A 5851-nucleotide genomic window follows, 5' to 3' on the forward strand; every position below is an offset into this window, starting at 1 on the left:
TTAATGTTTTTTGAGAATTTGTTGCCTATGTTCATGAAGAATAACATTTTCTCACATAATTTCTGCCAGCTTTTGGTGTCCAGGTAATACTGTCTTTCTTTATAAAATGAATTGAAAAGGGTCTTGAAGGTGGGAGGGAGCGTCCGTGAGACGGTGTGTTTACTTGGTCAAGGCACGCGAGCGAGCTGGGGCTCTGGACTCCGGTGAGGTGCCCTAGGTCTGACTTTTCCGAGGCCAAATTGTGTGGGAAGAGGTGAGGACCGCGCCCCCTCCATTGCTCGCTATGTGGCAAAGTGCTGCCCCTTGCTCAGCAGTGCCAGTGTCGCTGTGTGAGAAAGCTCTAGCTTCAGGCGAGCACGGGGGTATGTGCCCTCGCAGCCGCATCCCACACAACCCTTACCGCATAACCCTCATCCGCATAACTCGCATCCGCATAACTCGCATCCCGCATAACTCGCGGAGGATCTCAGCACCAGCTCAACCATGTGGACCCCGGATGAGATTGCGGGCCTGTGTTAGGAGCACTGTGGGAGCAGGCTGCCGAAGCCGGGGAGCCTGAGCCCAACCGGGAATGGACGTTACTAGCAGCCGTGGTGAAGGTACAGCCTATAGCTGGCCAAGCCTGTGACAAACAGGTGCAAGTGACAAAGGAAGGTGTCTCAATGGGCACAGGAACAAAATGCATAGGCCAGTCCAAAATGAGGAAGAGTGGAGAGATCTTCAATGATAGCCATGCTGAGGTCATAACCAGAAGGAGTTTCCCAAGGTACCTTCTCCATCAACTTCACTTGGCAGCCACCCTGAAGGAGGAAAGCATCTTTATCCCAGGAACTCAGAGAGGACTGTGGAATCTCAGACCAGACCTTTTGTTTTTATTTGTCTCCAGCCATATGCCCTGTGGGGATGCCTCCATCAGCCCAATGCTCGAGTTTGAAGATTGGCCTTGCTATCCTGTCAGTAGAGATTGGGCCCATAACCCATCAATGGAAGCCAGTGGTAACCTGGAAGCTACTGAAGATGAAAGGAAATGTGAAGACTCAGACAGTCCCGTGACCAAAAAAAATGAGGCTTGAGCCCGGAACTCCTGACAGAAAAGTCACCAACGGTATGGCTCACTATCAGAGTTTTGCCAATCAGGGAAGTGGCCCAGTCCCACCAAGTGTCAGCAGTGCTAATGTCACCTCAGAGGAACTGGCCACTGTCACTGGGATGGCCCCCAGTGGTGCCAAAGTGGTGGATGTTTATAGGACAGGAGCCAAGTGTGTGTCTGGCGAAGTTGGAGACTCAGGGAAGCCTGGTGTTGCGTATGACTGGGTGGGGCTGCTCCAAGTGAAGCCAGGCAGGGAGACAGGACTTGCTCCATGTCCTGCAGCAACAAGTTGGCACGGTGGAATGTCCTCGGATGCCAGGGGTCACTGTTGATGCACTTCCTAGAAGAGCCTGTCTACCTGTCAGTTGTGGTCATCGGGAAGTGCCCATACAGCCAGGAAGCCATGCAGAGAGCACCAGTTAGGAGGTGTCAGAATGTCTCCTCTTTACCCAAAGGCTTTGGAGTTCAAGAAGTAAAAATACAGCAGTCGGATTGACTCTTTGAGCAGAGCCGCTGTGCAGTGCAGGCAAAAACGGCTGACAGTCCAGGGCCACCTGTTCCTTGTGGAGCAGCCATCAGCTGGAGTGCAGTTCCCGAGCAGCCATTGGATGTCACTGCCAATGGCTTTCCGCAGGGAACAACAAAGAAGGGAATCAGAAGCCTTCAGGCCAGATCTCGAATCAGCAAAGAGGAACTCTTTAGATCATTCCAGGAGCTGCTAAGCAGTATTTCAGAGGACAAGTGGCCAGACTCCCTCAGGGTGCGGAAGTTAGAAACATACCAGGAGTACGAGGAGGCTGCATCTGCTTACCAGGAAGCCTGGAGTGCACTCCGGAAGCAGGCATTTGGATCCTGGATCAGAAACCCCCCGGATTACCACCAGTTTAAAGGAGAAGAGAAAGTCTGCAACGAGCTTACTGGTAGCAGGGTATTTTCCAGCCCTTCATGCTGGACCATATTTTTCCCTTTGTACCTGGATAAGCCTTAGCTTTTCTTGAGGCTGAATGAAGACAAAAAGTCTGCCTTCTACCAGAGCAACATCTCTCTTCTGTGCAAGAAGGACAGAAATCTGGAACATGGAACAATCTATACTTGACTGAAGCAGCTGTCTGCTAAAATGGAATCTCGCTAATGACCTTCGTATCTACCTGTCCTGACTTGTTTTTTATTGCTTCTCTAAAATATGGACTAAGAATTTGAAATACTACGACACTTTAAAAGTGATGCTCTGCTTTGTATTCCTACATTAATTCAGCAGATGTATTGTGCTGAGATGATGTTTTAATCTCTGCAAGTTCTAGAGCTGTGCCTCGCATAGTGGACGTATATTTCGTATACCCAGCCTTTCTTCCTTCGGAGAGCCACCCTTTCCTGCTCAGTGGGAAACTCTATACAACCATGAGACTTGGTTGAAGCAAACCTTGTTCCTGGCTCCAGGAATGTGAGCTAGCCCTGGACAGTCCTGGAACTATTGCCAGAGCTATCAGGAAAGATTCTCTCTCCTCTTGTATCAGGAGCTGTAAGGGCCACATAATCTTGGAACTTGCCCTCCACATAAAGACAGCCAGCTTGAGAATTAAGGCAACAAAGAATGAAACAGCCAAGAGAATCAAAGCTCTGGTGACCTTGTTTGGATGCCTGAAGCTAGTGCCCACCGTGGACTTCAGTTATGTGAGATAAATTCCTATTATTTTGAGTCGGCCTAGCTGATCCCAGAGAAACTGCTCCTCCCAGGACTAGCCGGTCCCTACAGATAGTAAGACTCAACTGTGAGTCTATCTTTTATATGCAAACCAACCAATTCAGAGCTCACACTCAAACCAGCTGGGGTCTCACATTCTGGGTCACCTTCTACCTGCCCTAATCACCCCAGGGCCAGGTGCCAGAAAGGTAGGGACAGCCTCTGTGCCTCAGCATACACTGAAATTAGTCAAACTAGCCACCCCCAAGCCTGCTTCCCTGTCCTGCCCCATCTTTCCCCATCACATAATGACCCTTGCCCACATTTCCTTCTTACTCCCTCTGCCTCCTGATTGACCCAGGTGCCTCCCCATGTTGCTCCTTGTGCCACAGCATGCTGCCTCCTCCTATATTTTATTTATTTATTTTTAATTTTTTTCTTTATTGATTAAGGTATTACATATATGTTTTTATCCCCCCATTGCCCGCCCCCACCCCCTCTCCTCCATTTTAAAACTCTCCCAGTGGAGTTACAAGCATCCAGCAGTAAATTCTCCCAACAACAAAGTGTAACAGTACGTTCAAACTCTTGCCAATCAGGGAAGCTCACCTGAGCTTTGGGTGCTAATACCCTATGATGCACAAGGCATCCAACCCTCCACAACAAAGAGTTTTCTGCCCTGAAAGGTCAACAGTGCTGAGGTTGAGACACCCTGGCCCAGGGATTGTGTTTAAAAGTCACTTGACATAGTTCCTCTAGTTACTACCCCAAATCTACACACAGTTAATTTTGTTTCATTTTATTTTCAGCTATTGGTGGACATTTCATTCTTTCCTTTGGAAATGCTTTGTGAATAAGCTACATAAAATATTTTGTACTTTTGCCAATAGATTTAGAAGTGGGATTTGCTGAATCAAAGGGTAAATGAACATATAATTTTGCTTTACTTAAATATGTCTTCAAAATCTTGTTTCTAAATATGAGTGCAAAAAAATAAAGCAAAATGCAAGAAAGCATTATAACATTTCATTTGCATAAACAAACAAACAAGCAAACAAACAAAAAAAAAACAACGATGAGCCCTTGCTGGTTTGGCTCAGTGGATAGGGTGTCAGCCTGTGGACTGTAGGGTCCCAGGTTCAATTCAGGTCAAGGGCACATGCCCGGATTGCGGGCTCCATCCCCAGTGGGGGGCGTGCAGGAGGCAGCCAATTAATGGTTCTCTCTCATCATTAACGTTTCTATCTCTCCCTCTCCCTTTCTCTCTGAAATCAATAATATATATATATTTTTTAAAAGAATGAATTATATTTGAGACAATTCATTTCTTTGTAAGTCTATACTTTTGTGCCTCTGACTAGTCATATATTTTTAAAAAATATATATTTTTTTAAAAAATGAATTGAAAATAATCTAATTTTATTATCTGAAAGAATTTCTATGTTATCAATATTGTTTATTAACCCAAAATGTTTGCTAGAATTCACCAGTGACACTATATAGGCATTGAATTTTCTTTATGAGAATATACTTGACTTAATAAATTTATTGGCTATAGGGATATTTATATTTTTTTCTTCTTCATTTAATTTTGTTGTGTTTTTTAAGGACTTGTTCATTTCCTTTATGATGGCAATATTTTTAATATGGTTTTGATCATAGTATTTCTTTTTTGTGTTTTAATGTCTGTAGGGTTTTTAGTGGTAACCTCTTTCATTACTGATAATAGCAGTTGATGGATGTGTGCACATGCATATGTGTGCTTCTCTTTTTCTTTATTTACTAGAGGCTCAGTGCACAAAATTTGTGCACTGGGGGGGGGTCCCTCAGCCCAGCCTGCCCCCTCTCACAATCCAGGAGCCCTCAGGGGATGTCCTACTGATGGCTTAGGCCCACTCCTCCTGGTAAGTGAGCCTAAGCTGCAGTCTGACCTCCCTCTGGGGGAGGTGACCAGCTGATCAGGGGAAGAAGCCACCCCCATCACCCTGCTGCTGCTGCCACTGCTGGCTGCCACATTCGCCAAGGTGTTTTCATTAACATGGACTCCAGTCCTTTCACCACGAAAAAATGACAACTTTCTTTAGGCATTTTCAAGATGTCTCTTTCATAGGATATGACATTTCTCACCTGAGAATATTTTTCCATTGACTTTTAGAGAGCATGGAAGAGAGAGGGAAAGATAGAAACATCAATGTGAGAGGCACACTTTTCATGGTTGCCTCCTACATGAGCCCTGATCTGGGCCCCGGCCAGGGAGAAGCCTGCAACCTAGGTACATGCCCTTGATCAGAATCGAACCCGGACCCTGTGGCTGAGGCTCAATCCACTGAGCCAAACCAGCTAGGGCAGGATATGACATTTCTGGCCCCTCTAGCAGTGGACCTTCATTTTTTCCTCCTGGAGTGAGGTGGAAAAACCCTAGATAACCTTCTTAGATTCTTATTACCTGAGGTACCAAGAATACTGTGAGTGGCATATAGGGAGCTTAGCCAATGATCAGTCAGAAAAGGCGTTTCCTCTGCAGATCCCACGCAGAGGCAGGACTGCTAGCACGCCGCAGATGCTGGGGTTGGTTGCTGGTCCCCCTGCATGTTGTGTCTTTGCTCTGGCCCCCTTGCGTGTTTTGTCTCCACTCTGGCCCCAGCAGCCCAGTGCCTTGGCCACTGGGGCTGGGGGCCGGCCCCTCTGCTTGTTGTGTCTCCACTCCGGGCCACCCTCCTCCTCCTGAGCTGGTCATGACTGCTATGGCTTCCCAGCTAATTTGCATATTACCTCTTTTTATTTATATATATATAAAAAGAGGTAATAGAAATATATATATATTTCTAGTTTATCTGTTTTATGGGACTTTTTCCAATAACTCAATTTTTGCTTTAAAATATTGCTTTTACTTATTTTGGTTTTAATTCACTTTTCTTTTTCTTATTATTAGCAATCCATTACATTATGAACTTTAAACCTTTCTTCTTTCCCAAGATAGTTAAGGATATAATTTCTCCACTAAGTGTTACATTATCTATATCCTGTTTACCTTAGACAGGGGGGTTATAAAGGGGTAGGGCATATAAAGGACTCATTTC

The 5851-nt window shown here is 45.7% G+C and overlaps 1 pseudogene; it reads left to right on the forward strand.

Moving 5' to 3' along the window:
• The first annotated feature begins 483 nt into the window (after window positions 1-483).
• Window positions 484-2092, forward strand: LOC102244313 (annotated as a pseudogene).
• Window positions 2093-5851: the final 3759 nt, after the last annotated feature.

This window comes from Myotis brandtii, unplaced genomic scaffold (genome assembly GCF_000412655.1).
Source record: "Myotis brandtii unplaced genomic scaffold, ASM41265v1 scaffold204, whole genome shotgun sequence".
Taxonomy (NCBI): domain Eukaryota; kingdom Metazoa; phylum Chordata; class Mammalia; order Chiroptera; family Vespertilionidae; genus Myotis; species Myotis brandtii.